Source organism: Notolabrus celidotus, chromosome 2 (genome assembly GCF_009762535.1).
Source record: "Notolabrus celidotus isolate fNotCel1 chromosome 2, fNotCel1.pri, whole genome shotgun sequence".
Taxonomy (NCBI): Eukaryota; Metazoa; Chordata; class Actinopteri; order Labriformes; family Labridae; genus Notolabrus; species Notolabrus celidotus.
This window is the reverse complement of record NC_048273.1, coordinates 28,414,127-28,427,122: the sequence shown is the minus strand read 5'-3', so window position 1 is coordinate 28,427,122 and position 12,996 is coordinate 28,414,127. Positions and strand designations below refer to the sequence as shown.

At 41.7% G+C, this 12,996-nt stretch overlaps 1 long non-coding RNA gene across 2 annotated transcripts; it reads left to right on the top strand.

Moving 5' to 3' along the window:
• The first annotated feature begins 521 nt into the window (after nucleotides 1-521).
• LOC117808316 lies at nucleotides 522-12,583 on the top strand. 2 transcript variants are annotated; one of them, XR_004630220.1, is made up of 3 exons: nucleotides 522-648; nucleotides 4,403-4,578; nucleotides 4,674-4,751. It is a non-coding gene; the product is annotated as an uncharacterized LOC117808316 (long non-coding RNA). The 2 variants fall into 2 exon arrangements; XR_004630218.1 differs by lacking the exon at nucleotides 4,674-4,751 and adding an exon at nucleotides 12,228-12,583 and having other exon boundaries at nucleotides 524-648.
• The last annotated feature ends 413 nt before the right edge of the window (nucleotides 12,584-12,996 follow it).

Genomic DNA, 12,996 nt, shown 5'->3' with positions numbered 1-12,996 from the left:
ATGCTGTTTTTGAACCCAATTATCAAGTGTCTTCCCAGTCATAGATTATTTTGTTATTTACAATAGTAAATCCAACAAATAGCCCTCTAGCTATTTCAGGCAAAGGCATCAGGAAACTTTGCCAGTAAGAAGGAAAACAAGAGGACAAAAACCTTCATCCTAACTTTAAAACTGTTGGTGTTTCTGAACCTAAAATACCCAAGATTGTTGCCAAATGTTGGATGTTAATGTAAATCTTGTGGCCACATTTTTTTTTTCTAAAATGTCACCGTATGAATTCTGTAGGTAAAAGATTGAATCCAAACATATAACTTCAAATCTACAAAGGCTGTTTGCTCCTCTAACTCAAGTTGTCTGCATCGACCTCACTATGTAAGAGAAGGGTTTGGATCCTTCTTATTCTGAGGTAAACAACCTCAGGGATGCGCCTCGTGATGGGAATTCAGGCTCATATTACTGATCCGGATTATTTGGCTCAGCAAGAACCGACTCTTTCGAGTCCCAAACGGCTCTTTAAAGTAACGTTCATGTATAAGAGTCGGCTGAAACGATCGTTCGTGATCGACACATCATGAGGAACCCCAGCTCAGGCAGGATGTCCGCTGAAAGCTGTGACAGTGCTGTGTTCCTGCAGTGAAGTGAAGTCAGGTAACGCGAAAATAACAACAGTAAAACAAACTGACTTTAATGAAAGTTCAGTTAAAATAAAACGTCAATGTTAAAAGTGAATTAAAACAAATTTAAATGTGTCACGTGTGCCCAGCTCTGCGCACAACAACCTGCAGCTTGCAGCCTTAAACAGTCATTTGGCAGTAATGTCACAGCAAGCTAAACCAACATGACCAGGTGAATGACTCCAAAGGGAAACACCACATATTGCACCAAGCTAGCCTTCTACATATCACTGAAGAATGCTAGGACAGACCTGTTTTCATGTAGCTTGCTGTTGAACTGTGAAATGCTAGCTAGCTGGTGCACTCCAATCTTTGTTCTCAAACGATTATAATCTGCTTCTAGTTTGTACCAGTAGCCTACATAAGATACAGGTCTGTTTTTTGATCCCTCACAGGGTTCAAATTGTCTTCCTGGGAGACAATCTCCATTGCATTCAGCAGAGTCCACAATGTGCAGTTTCTGTTCATTCTTGTACAATCTTGTTTTGTCCTGGAGTTTGTAATCCAGCTGAATACTGGTATGTTAGTTGAGTTTAGCTATCCTAATGTTGAAAGATGTGAGGTATGCTTACTGTTTGTGACCATCTTGCCATTGCTCCACTGGTTACTTGTTGTCTTAATGGAGAAGTCTTTTCAATCAAACCAGCCCTCCACGGTATGTATGTTATTAATAGTATCATGATTTTCTTTAAATTGCATGATTGTATTCTAATGTTGGAGAAAAGCTTTTTAAAAGAATGAAATTAGTTGCTTTGTATCCCATCATGCTTTGCCTAGTGAATTGGCATGGCTGCTTGAAATATACATAAATGGGCTGAATTTTTAATTGTGTATGTTGGTGGCAACTGCACCAATGGACATGACGATGCATGGATCATGCATTAACAAAGATATATCATAGCGCCATTGTCTTGGTGAATATCTTTTTCTACATTATGTACTGGTGTATTGATTGCACCAGTTTAAAGGACGCAGCTCAATATTTAGATGTCAGAACGAGAAATGAAAAATGTCTCAACCAACCAGTTTATGTGACAGGAAACATGAAACTCTAGATTAGACGTCATTGTCAATCTTCAGATAACCATGTTTTCTAGAAATGGTGTCCTCTAACTTCCTGATCAGCAGCCCCCCTCTCTAGTGTTTACCACCTTGCTTGCCTGTGTCAGTAACCTTCTGTAGTGGTGAGGCTGATAACACAAACGTATGTGTCCATGGCTCAGATCTCATGAATGGGAAGGTTGTTGAGAGAGAGCGTTGGGGTTATCACTCATGTCAAATTCCAGGCCAAAGTGGCCACTTTGTTTGGGAAAGAGATCTGGCTTTGTCACGGCTTGGCAGTCATTCATCCTGCTTCCAGTGAAAGGAGTCAAAGACAGATGAACACCTCCAAGCATCCCTGCTGTTTCCAACCCTAATAACAAGATTTTATTTTTCATTCCTGCTAAAATTTAACACACATCTCTGTTCATATTTGTATGACCTTTTAGACTCATCCATTGTCCATGTCCATTTTTATCCAACAATTTCTCTAGTCATCAATCAGGGAAAAAACCTAGCTGGCCCAAGTCCTGGGCAGCTGACTGTTTGGAGATTTGAGATTTTTATCTCGCTGTGATTTGAGACGCTGAAAGTGAAGAGGTCCTCTTCATCACTCTTAAAGCTGACTGATAGTGAAAGACTTGGAACGAGCCGCAACATGCAGGCATGATAAATTTGTCAAGCCATCAATTAGGAAACCCAACACAGTCCGTTTATAACTCCACAGGCGGTTTAAGGTTCAAGGTGTAGTTGGCCAACACTGATTGTGAATCAGCACAGATAGAATAAGGTGTGGACAGGAAAAGGTCACATGAAGGATTAGATTTCTTTGTGCATCTTTTGCAAGAATTGGTGACTCACACAGACGATGTAACATTACCCAGCACAACAAAGGAAGTTAGAGGCTGTTTAAAATGACAGAAATGAGATGTCAGTGATGCATGCTGCAAACAAAAGCTCATTCTGCATTAGTCACAAGTTAAGATTTTCCATCATCTACTGTAAGAAAATTGCCTTCCTTGTCACTTCTTCATAAAATGCTGGCTTTGTTAAATCTGAAAATATTTCCTCTCTCTGAACGACAACATCACACCTGCATTTAGAACAATGTCTTATTTTTCAGGTTGAGAAATCAGAACAGAGTAGCAGCTCCAGCCCTCTCCCTCTGTCTCCTGTTGACAGTCCAGCTAAATGTCAAATCTGTCAACGGCTACCACTTTACCCAGAGCGACAAAAGAGGGGTCGGGTTGCTGCTGTGGTTCACTGTTTGTAAGGAACCAGGAGAAACTTTACACAATACAACATTTGTGTTTAAGCTGAACACACATTTAACCCTGTATGACTTTGTCAAGTGCAAAGCTCTTACTAATGTTCCTCTTTGTTGTCTTAAATTTCAGCCTGCTCTTTTTTTAACTCCACAGACCTCACATATAGACACTTAAATTTGAATATTACAAGGTTGCCAATGAAAAAAAGGAAAAGTTGGAGGGCTTTTTTATTCAAAAAAATTGAGTTATTCGACTTGTGTTTCAAAAGAAGTTAAGACAGGGGGGCATGTTTATTCATTTTTGCATCACCTCTACTTTTAACAACACTCAAGGTAAATTCTTGAGAACTGACGAGACCAGTTTCTGGAGTTGGGAAAATGAGAAGTCCCAATCTTGCCAATTTGGCTGATGCGCTGTCGCTTTAAGAGACTACCCACAGTTTCAGAGTCTATTGATTCAAACTGAATGAAAACATTTGAGCTAGTGAATAATTACTTTGCACCGCAGTCACTTCAATCACAATTTTTTTACAGACCACAACTCTGAAACTCAAAATATACTCTTTCAGAAGGAAACACATCAACACATGCCTTTTTTATTGCTAAATCTGTCAAGCCATATAGACTCTGCCTGACCAGAAAAATATACATTTAAAGCTAGGGTTGGTAGTCACGGAAAACTAGCATGAATTTGAATGTAGCATTTCCTCAGGACTCCGTCTAACCCCCCCCCTCCCCTCTGAGCTCCTCCAAAACGACGCCCCCGCTCACATGCACAAGCGCCGCTGATTCACAACCATATAATTGTGACTGATTCAAAACCGGTCCTCAGCACATCGTTTGAGTTTTGCACCATGTCAACTCATGTCTCACTCAGCGGTAAGAAAACACCAAAAAATTATCATAGTGAAAGTTAAAAACACAAACAAACATGAAATGTACGCGCAGGAGGCGGGCAGAACGGCAGGACAGGATTTAATTGGTTTCATAAATTGGATCCTGATGACAGGGATTGGTTGGTGTTTTCCCAGGTTTACTCCGGCTGTAGATAGTGGCTTTTTTTTTGCTCTTTTTTAACAACACATTATGTATTGATTGCCATCAGGACATAAAGGTCATTTTAACCACTATAACAAAAAGTGTATCTAAATCTGACTACCAATCCCAGCTTTAAAGAGACTTACAGAAAGAGAAACAATGAATGAACAGTAATGTGTTGTTTCTTTGCTTATAATTGAAAGTAGTTTTTCAAACTTTGCTAAGTCCTCCTTCGTCTGAATTCACAGTGGTTGCTTTTATTAAATTAAATAAAGATGAAGCAGAAATGTAAATGAGAAGAGCTGAGAGTAAAGTTTATCTGAAGTCAAAATGGAATCACTTTTCACATGCTTGCCTCACTGGTGTATTTCTATCATTACAGGATATGCCGGGACAGGAGAAATGCTGTAATGGCTCAGAATCAGATGCTTGAATGACAACTGCTGCTTACCATGAAGACGGCTCATCAGTCATCTACTGAAAGACATTAAAGTGCGGTGTCATCATCTCCAGCTTTCAACCATTACATCAGTTGGCAAAGCCAGCGGAGAGTCTGATGTAAGTCCTCTCATTTTCTCCATTTTCTCCATCTCTTCATCTCTCAGCATCACTCTCAATCTCTGTCATCATCTCTTTCATACTCCGGCGTTCAGACATCACCTGTCCCAAAATGGTTTCAACCTGAAAAACCTTGCGGCTGAATGATAGAAGTAAACATTTTCTTCTCTGGACTCGTGTTTCGTCTATTCATCGATAGGAGTGTCTGGCTGGAAGGTGAAAGATGGGAAGATCATTCGCTTTTTGATTTGGCCGTGCCCCGAGGAGGCAGATAGAGATTAATGAGCTTATTAAATCCGAACGGACTCTCAGACAGACAGCTCATTAAAAGAGCAGTGTTTGGAGGCCTTCACAATGCAAGTGGGTGCTGGAGCTGCCTCTCCAGATCCAGATGTCAATCATAGAGAGAGTGAGGACATTCAAAGAGACCATTCCACTCGCTTTTCAGCTGTTGGTACAAAGAAAGAGACTGTAATGAACACATTTGTCAAATATTTTATACAGTGCGGGTAATGCTGGATCAATAATGGTGAAATATGCCTCAGTAACGCCTCACTTGCTGAGAGAGGGAGACGCTGTAGTCCTTTTTGAAGCGTTTGATGAAAATAAATGAAAGAGTTAAGGTACTTGGCAGCCTTTGGTGGGTCTCAGCAGCTTTGCTAGGCTTTCACTGGAAGGGTTTCAGTGGTCAGAATTAAAAGACCTGAACCCTAATGCAGTGCTGATTAGAGCCAATAAGTTAAAACTGATAAATATCCTATCCAAGATATATATTTCGAGATAAACCTACTGATGCAAATTCATAGAAAAGAGTCTTTTTGCTGCTGAAAATTTGAAAGGGGTTAGGCAGAGATATACTGAGATACTGCACTGGTGAAGCCAAGGTATGTGCAGAAGCAGTGAAAGACAGCCGGGTAATAAATATAATGAATGCACTTAACAGGGCTGACCCCCCCCCCGCCATCTTTTTTCCACAACTTGTAAGATTTAGGCCCACAGAGAGGGGCTGCTTCTTTTTCGCCTGTGCAAGAAGCTAGAGCTGGGCGATATTGAAAAAGATGTTATCATGATAACATTTTTCACATCAGTCGATTTCGATAATTATCGCAATAATTAACAAATCATTCTTTCATATCATTTTAAAGGCAGATTTTTTTTTCCTGAGTGAAAGTTGAAGAAACCGGACGGTTTGTTTACTTGTATCTGGGATTTAGTGGTCTAGTAAATAGCCAAACTATCTTAACTAATGAAGTGTAGTGGCCTTTTTGTCAAGAATGCCACTAATTTGCTTTGAGCTGGTATGTTTTGAGTTTTCTTCAGTGTCGCTGTCGCTCGTTTCAGCTGTGTTTACAGACGTTGTTATGTCTTTAAGCCTTCCAACCTCTTACCCTGTGACATGATTGGCTGTTCCATGCCGACTTCTGTTTAATGTTGGGTGGAAACTAGCGTTTAAGCCACACTAGCGCTGCCTCCCTTTCCAGTGGTTGGGGGGTGTAATTGCAGGTTTAAATATATCAATGTTTTATTGGACATCTCTTATATTTATATTGAGAAAAATAATACCACGATAATTATCGTTATCGTTTTATCGCCCAGCCCTACAAGAAGCGTCCATCTTTTCTCCTCTCGGCCTCCTCTTCTTCTCTGATGCTGTGGTTCAACGTTTTAACCTTTACTTGAATAATCCATCATACAAGTGAGATACACAGGGCTCATGTTTCTCTTGTGATGGAGGCTGAGTCCGTGTTTCCTTGGCTACACTCAGGCTTTGCCAAAAGTTAGAAACAGACTCAGGACCCCCAGTTAAGGAATTGGATCTGGCCTGGACCCAATGACCATAATAAAATATGAACCTATAACACCCTAATCCATAGAGGGTTCATGGCTGAGCTAGCGTTTGAGGGTCCAGGGGGAGCGCTGAAGAACTGTAGTGTGCAGTAAACAAAACTTCCTCCTCAAGGCCTCTTACTTTTTGTCGATTTTTCTTCACATTTCCTTTATGTGTTTCCTGAATGCTTGTTTTGCCTTTGCCCCTCAGAGCTATGAGAGTTTTTAGATCCATTGATCAAGAGCCCTGCTAGTCCTCAAGCTCATGTAGGTCCACGCTTGCTCTGCTTCTATCGCCTTCACACGCCCCTCCACATTGATGCAGAAGCCCTATCTGCGTGACTCCTGGCTTTCAAAACGCTGGCAATGACTGCAAAGAGCATTCAAACGGTCTCATCTCCATCCAGATCCCCTATCCTTCAACACTAACTTTGAGAGATAAACCGTTTGGCTGACATTTGCTGTGTGGTTGAGGATTGTGGCTGTGTGGCAGCAGCATGTAGGATGTTTGTGTGCGTCTGTGTTAAAGTGTGTGGAGTGAGAGGGGAGGTGGAGGGCCGTTCTGTTGGTTAAGCGCTCCCCTGTGCTCTCCCACGGCTGCTGAACTGCTGACTGGCACTTTTCAATACAGAGATGGAGAAAGTGCACAATGTATAGCTTTGCACAAATACACACTCACTGTATACACACACCTAGAGAGCTTACATGGCTTTACATGGAGTGCTGGTTGCCAGCCAGCAGCTTCTGCCAACAACCCATCATCACGCTTTTCACCTGGCAGTGTCTCGACAGTCCATCCTTTTACAGCTCTCCTGATAAAATGTGCCTGTGTGTGTGTGTGTGTGTGAGTGTGTGAGTGTGTGAGTGTGTGAGTGTGTGAGTGTGTGAGTGTGTGAGTGTGTGTGTGTGTGTGTGTATGTGTGTGAGTGTGTGTGTGCGTGTGTGCGTGTGCGCAGGTGTTAATGTGTATTTCTCTCATACGGTAATGTGTCAGAAAATAAAGTGCTGGCAGAGTGTTTTGTGTGCGCACCAAGCTTCAGAGCAGTGAAGGTAGTTTTTGTACAGAAGGCCTAACTCCAGCCACATTTTGTCTGCTAATGAGCTTCATCTTTAGCTGATTACATTTGTTCCCGCTGCAGATTGTCCTGCCAGTGATGTATTAGCGTCATATACTTGTGTCCAAGCGAGGGACAGAGAGAAGATAAGAGTTAAGCTGGACACTGAAGCCGGATAAAAAGTGGCTTCTGTTTTACTTAGAGGTAGAAAGAAGATGACAAAGTGTGAGCATGAATCTCAGTGTCACATTATCTAATAGTATTTTGGCTTGAAATGCCCATGCCCTAGTTGACATCCATCAATATCACCACAGAATGACAGAGTAACTCTGGATGGGACGGGGGATCATGTGTATATTCTAAAATATTTAAACGATATATCACCAGAGGTCAAGTCAAGCTCATGATGAATGGTTAACATGTGAATGAACGTGTGCCCAACTCTGTGTACTACACTATAAATAACAGATTTTTATGATTGGTTTGAACGAGATGAGGCTGAACCAAAAATGTTCTTAAGTTCAGGGGTGTCAAGGCTCTGACTCATTTGTGCATATGCACTAAATGGCATTTCGGACTACAAAGCAAAGCTGGTTCTGCAAAGAAAGCTTATCCTTTCGACCTAAAGGGATTAATTATATTGATTGAACAAATGGTGTAGATTGTCCACTGAATCTATGTAAGATTTCAACGTAAAACTGGAGCGCTAGATCGAGGGGGATCCCGGATTGTCACTGAATATTTTGCACACCCTTTGTACATTAGAGGGCTGACTGTGGGACTTTCAGGTTTTGACGTTAGCATGAATGTTAACTTCTGTTAATTTTAGACAGAATTAATAGATTACTATTGCCGAAGTTAACGTCCTTGTTACGGGGTTGACAATGAGCAGAGTCAGAGTTTTGATTTACTGTACCAACCTGTACTTATTGACAGAACTGAATTTGTAGTATAGAGTTTAGAGTTTTTAATAGAGCATAAAAAAACTTCCACGAAATGGCCAAAGGGTAAAAGAGAGCTACCACACCCTGAAGAGGGACACCAGGACACCCCCCTGGAGCAAGACTCGAATGGGGGAGCTGGATGGCGAAAGTCTGGTGGCTGGGCTTTCCTCCAAGACATCATTAAGCTGCCACACATTGGGCCCACCACTTACAGGGGTAGGCATGGGGTTTGGGAGCATAGGAGGCCCCAGCTGAACGCCTCAGTGTTGGAGTTTTCCCTGATGAACAAGAGGGTCGCCTCCTTGCGTCTTAAAAGTGACATGACATCAGAAACCATCAAACCTTTTTTTGCTCTGCAGAGAAACAGACACAGTTTATTAATCCTCAAGGGGAAATTATTTTCTTATACTCTGTTGTTGAACATGCTACATATAGGCCAGAAATACACATACACAAACAGGGTTATATGACCATGCAGTAATGGAGAGATGGGAGAGGGAGGGGGCTGTGCATGGGCGGGCAACCTGAGCAGTTGGGGGTATAGTACCCTGCTCGAGGGGACAGTGGCAGAAACCAAAGAGTAAAATGGTGCCGACCCTGCTTCCACACTTCTGTCCTTACTACAACAACAACAACAACCCTCCAATAACCAAGCCAGGTCCTTGCAGACTGAGGTTCTGACCTCTGACCTCTTGTTGTTTTAATAAATGTATGAATTCATGAGTTTTGTCCACTGAAAAATAATTCAGATATCACAATGACTAGTATCTGTTTATACTTGAATTCCTTTGGATGTTTTTGCCAAATATGACAAGATTTCCTCAGACTGATTTTGAGATATGATCTTCTCAAGAATTTGACAGGCAGACGACCAGAAAACAATGTTACCCCTTGGCTCTGATGATCAAGCAACTTTAAAATAGTCAGAGGGTTCTCCGACTTCAAGTGACGTCACCAGGCATGGAAATGTTTTCCAAAGCTCCCAAAGCTCTCACAATTGCATTTATCAACTTTAAGCTTTCCCACAGTGCCAGATAACTGTATTTATAATTGTAAAAAATGAATAATTCATCAAACTTTATAAAAGTAGTATAACAAGGAAGCAGTAGCAGCAACCTGAGAATAACAGACTGAAATATATTCACCCGTTATTTCCGACCTCTCTCATTTCTTTTCTGGGACTGCTGGTCAGAGGACAGTCCTGCCAGTTCATCCTGCTGTCTGTCACTCCTCACCAGCCAAACACAGAGATCTGGTGACAACTGACACTGACAACCTCAACTTCACAGTTACCCACGAAAACACACAGACACACTCTGCTGGAGAGGCCTCCTTTGTCCAGGCATGTGTTCTGTCACGACTAGCCTCTTAGCACAGCACAGAGCAGGCAGAGGGTTAGTTGGGTGCTGTGAAGAGAGAGGCTCAGCAGTTGTTGTGCTTAACAAAAAAGTTTGGTGTGAGTTTAATGAATTACAGCTAGAGAGACAATAAAACACACTAAAGGTCATCCAGGTGAGGAATCACTCTCTCTGAAGGCCAGAATGGGACTGATCTTTATAATCTACAGGATCACAGTTAATGGTCATGGTTTTGAAAGAGGGAAGAACAAGCAAATGTTTCACTTCTTCTAATGTCAAATACACAAATCTGATTGGCTGCTGTGTTCCAGCTTGTCTCACACCGACCCTTCAGCAGCAGTTTCAGGCATTAAAGAATAACTGGACGGACTTTATCGGTTTGTCGTTCAGTGGGCTAAATGTGCACAGCCCTTCTAATAACCAGAGTATTAGGTAGTTTGTAATGACATTGTGGCTTTTCTCCATCCAGTTAAAGTGCAGGCACTTAAAACTGGGTTGGTAGTCAGATTTAGATACACTTTTTGTCATGCTGGTTAAAATGATGTTAATGTCCTGATGGCAATCAATACATAATATGTTCCTAAAAAAGAGCGAAAAAAAAGCTGCTATCTACAGCAGGAGTAAACCTGGGAAAACACCAACCAATCACCGTTTTGGGTCCCAAAATTTTAAACCAATCAAATCCGGCCTGCCGTTCTGCCTGCCTCCTGTGCGTACATTTCCCGGCGTGCAGTCCCCGTCCCCTGCCTCTGCTTCCCCTGACTCTACTGACTGCCCCTCTCGCTCGACCTCGGGCCTGTCCTCTCTGACCCGATGAGGTGCTTTGCTCAGGACTGTAGTCCGGATCAGAGTCTAAAAAGCTCTCACCACGGGGGCTATGACAAGCAAAAGAGTGTATGACATCTAGTAAGTCCTACAGAAAACCACCACCCAGTCAATGAATGTTATCCTGGCAGCTATAATGCATCCTCAAAACATGTTTAGCAAACCAAATGAGTAATGTGTTTGGTTGGAGAGGGTGCTGTGCAGCTTATATCTAGGAATAAGCGCTGAAGGCAGTGCACTGGGATGATTCATCTCTCCAGGTTTATAAGTAGAAGCCAAGGTGCATCAAAGGCTCCTTTTCTTCGAACTGCTGCAGATGAATCCAGGTGCGCTTTTTTTCAATGTGGGTTGCTTGTGTATCTATCTTTGGAATCAAGCACATTACATTTCTGATTCATCTCAGGGAGGCTAAATTAGCATTTTTCACATATTCTGACACCAGTGGAGGCATACAACACAGGATGATACCCACTCACTCTCTGAATCTTGCATTCTCAGAAAGTCTGCTCCATTCCTGCAGTTTGTTGGGGGAACTTGTGTGCTTTCACGCTTATGTACGGAATAAAATCATCACTCACTCAAGTTGATAGTTAGAGCAGATTTTAGGTCTTGATAGCACAGTTTGGCTCTTGGAAGAGCTTTGAAGTTTGAGAGTTTTTTTTCAAATTAATTAGTTTTTTTCTCTATAATTCAAACATTTTATTTAAAATTCTTATCTGCAGAGTAACAGCTTGGAGCGAGTTCTGTGACAGCTTGCTGGGTTTGTGTCCTCAGAGAATACATCTGTGTGTGGATCTCTCCGGAGAGCTGAGACACACTCATTGCATCCCCTTTGGATCTATGTGTGTGTGTGTGTGTGTGTGTGTGTGTGTGTGTGTGTGTGTGTGTGTGTGTGTGTGTACATTTGTGCCTGCAGAGATGGTAAATGCGAGCACTGGAGTCCATCAGGACTTTTGCAACTGAAATAAGAGTCCATATGCATATGAATGAGCACACATTAACTACAGAAGAACATTCACATACTCTTATTCTGACTATTTTCTGGGCAGCAAAACTTGAAGTCTCTTGGATGTGAATGAAGTGTCGTCACGATGTGCACCTTGACTACAAATACACAAATAAAGCAGGTCCATGGGTCCACTTGAGTGTGTCATAGCAAACACAACACTTTCATTTGTTGAAATACGTTGTGTGGTTAAAACTTCGATGGAGTTTCACACTTCTAAAAAACGCATAACAGGAAACTAAAACCTGTTTGCATTGGAATGAAAAACTGAACTTGAAAAAGCAATCTCACACAGGAACATAAATCACCGTGCAATAATTTACCCCAAAAAGCCAAAACCCATGATTCAAAATTGGTGCCACAGGTGATATGTATTGTATTACACTGTCTTATTTACATTGTGTTGTAGTATTTTGTGGCTGCATTGATTTCAGGCAGCAGTAATGTGTCCAGAGCAAAGCGTCTCCCTGAGGAACAACAAAGTAAATGTATTGGATCTCCAAAGAACTCCAAGGCAACACAAATTAGAAACAGAAAAGCTATTTGAAAGCAAAGCTTACTGGCACATTTCAGGAGAATTGCCTTCATCAGGAGGCTGTTGTCTCTCTCCTCTGTGTTTTTTTTTTCATTTCAGTGTCCTAATTTGTCCCACATGGATTATCATCCGTTCCCTCCTGGCTGCTGTGACGCTCTCCAAAATGACAGATGTGGAGAGCTCAGTCCCAGTTTGTTTCTCTCTCACACACACGCAAACACAACACAGTGGTTTTCCATCACTTCTGAGGACACTGAGTTACCTAGTTTCAACTTGAACAGAAACACGACCCTACCCTGTTTGAAACCAGGTCTTTATCCAAGAGTTTAATGATGCGTTTATGTTCCCCTTTCCTTCAGAATTGGCTTCATCCAACAGTATCAATGTAACTGAGTCATATGAAATTAAATAACAAACGAGCAAGTGAATAAAAGTTGCAGTAGGTTTGACATCCATTTTACGGCCTGGCTCTCACAAAAGCTTTCTAAAGTTACATTATCTTGAATAATTTACACTTGGACATGCAAAACTTTCACCTCAGTTGCTTGAAAAAGTTGAAGGAAGCTAAGAAAGGAAAGGAATTGAAAGCTACCCATAAGACCAGTGCTTTGAAAGGAAGAAAATAAGTGCAGGTATTCCCCTTATTCAGTTGTTGGCGTGTGTATTGGGTATCCAGTATCCAGCATCACATAGTGCACCATGGGTAATGTATTTTTGGTGCTATTTTGAATCTCTGAGAGAAACTGTGACATAAAGAGGACAGGGAAAGGACTTGGAAGCTGGTTAGAAGTACTGGTATGCCAAAAAAATATCCTGGTACGTCAAGGGGTTAATTTTAGAGCTGGTGGTATTGCATACTGGGGAGTGC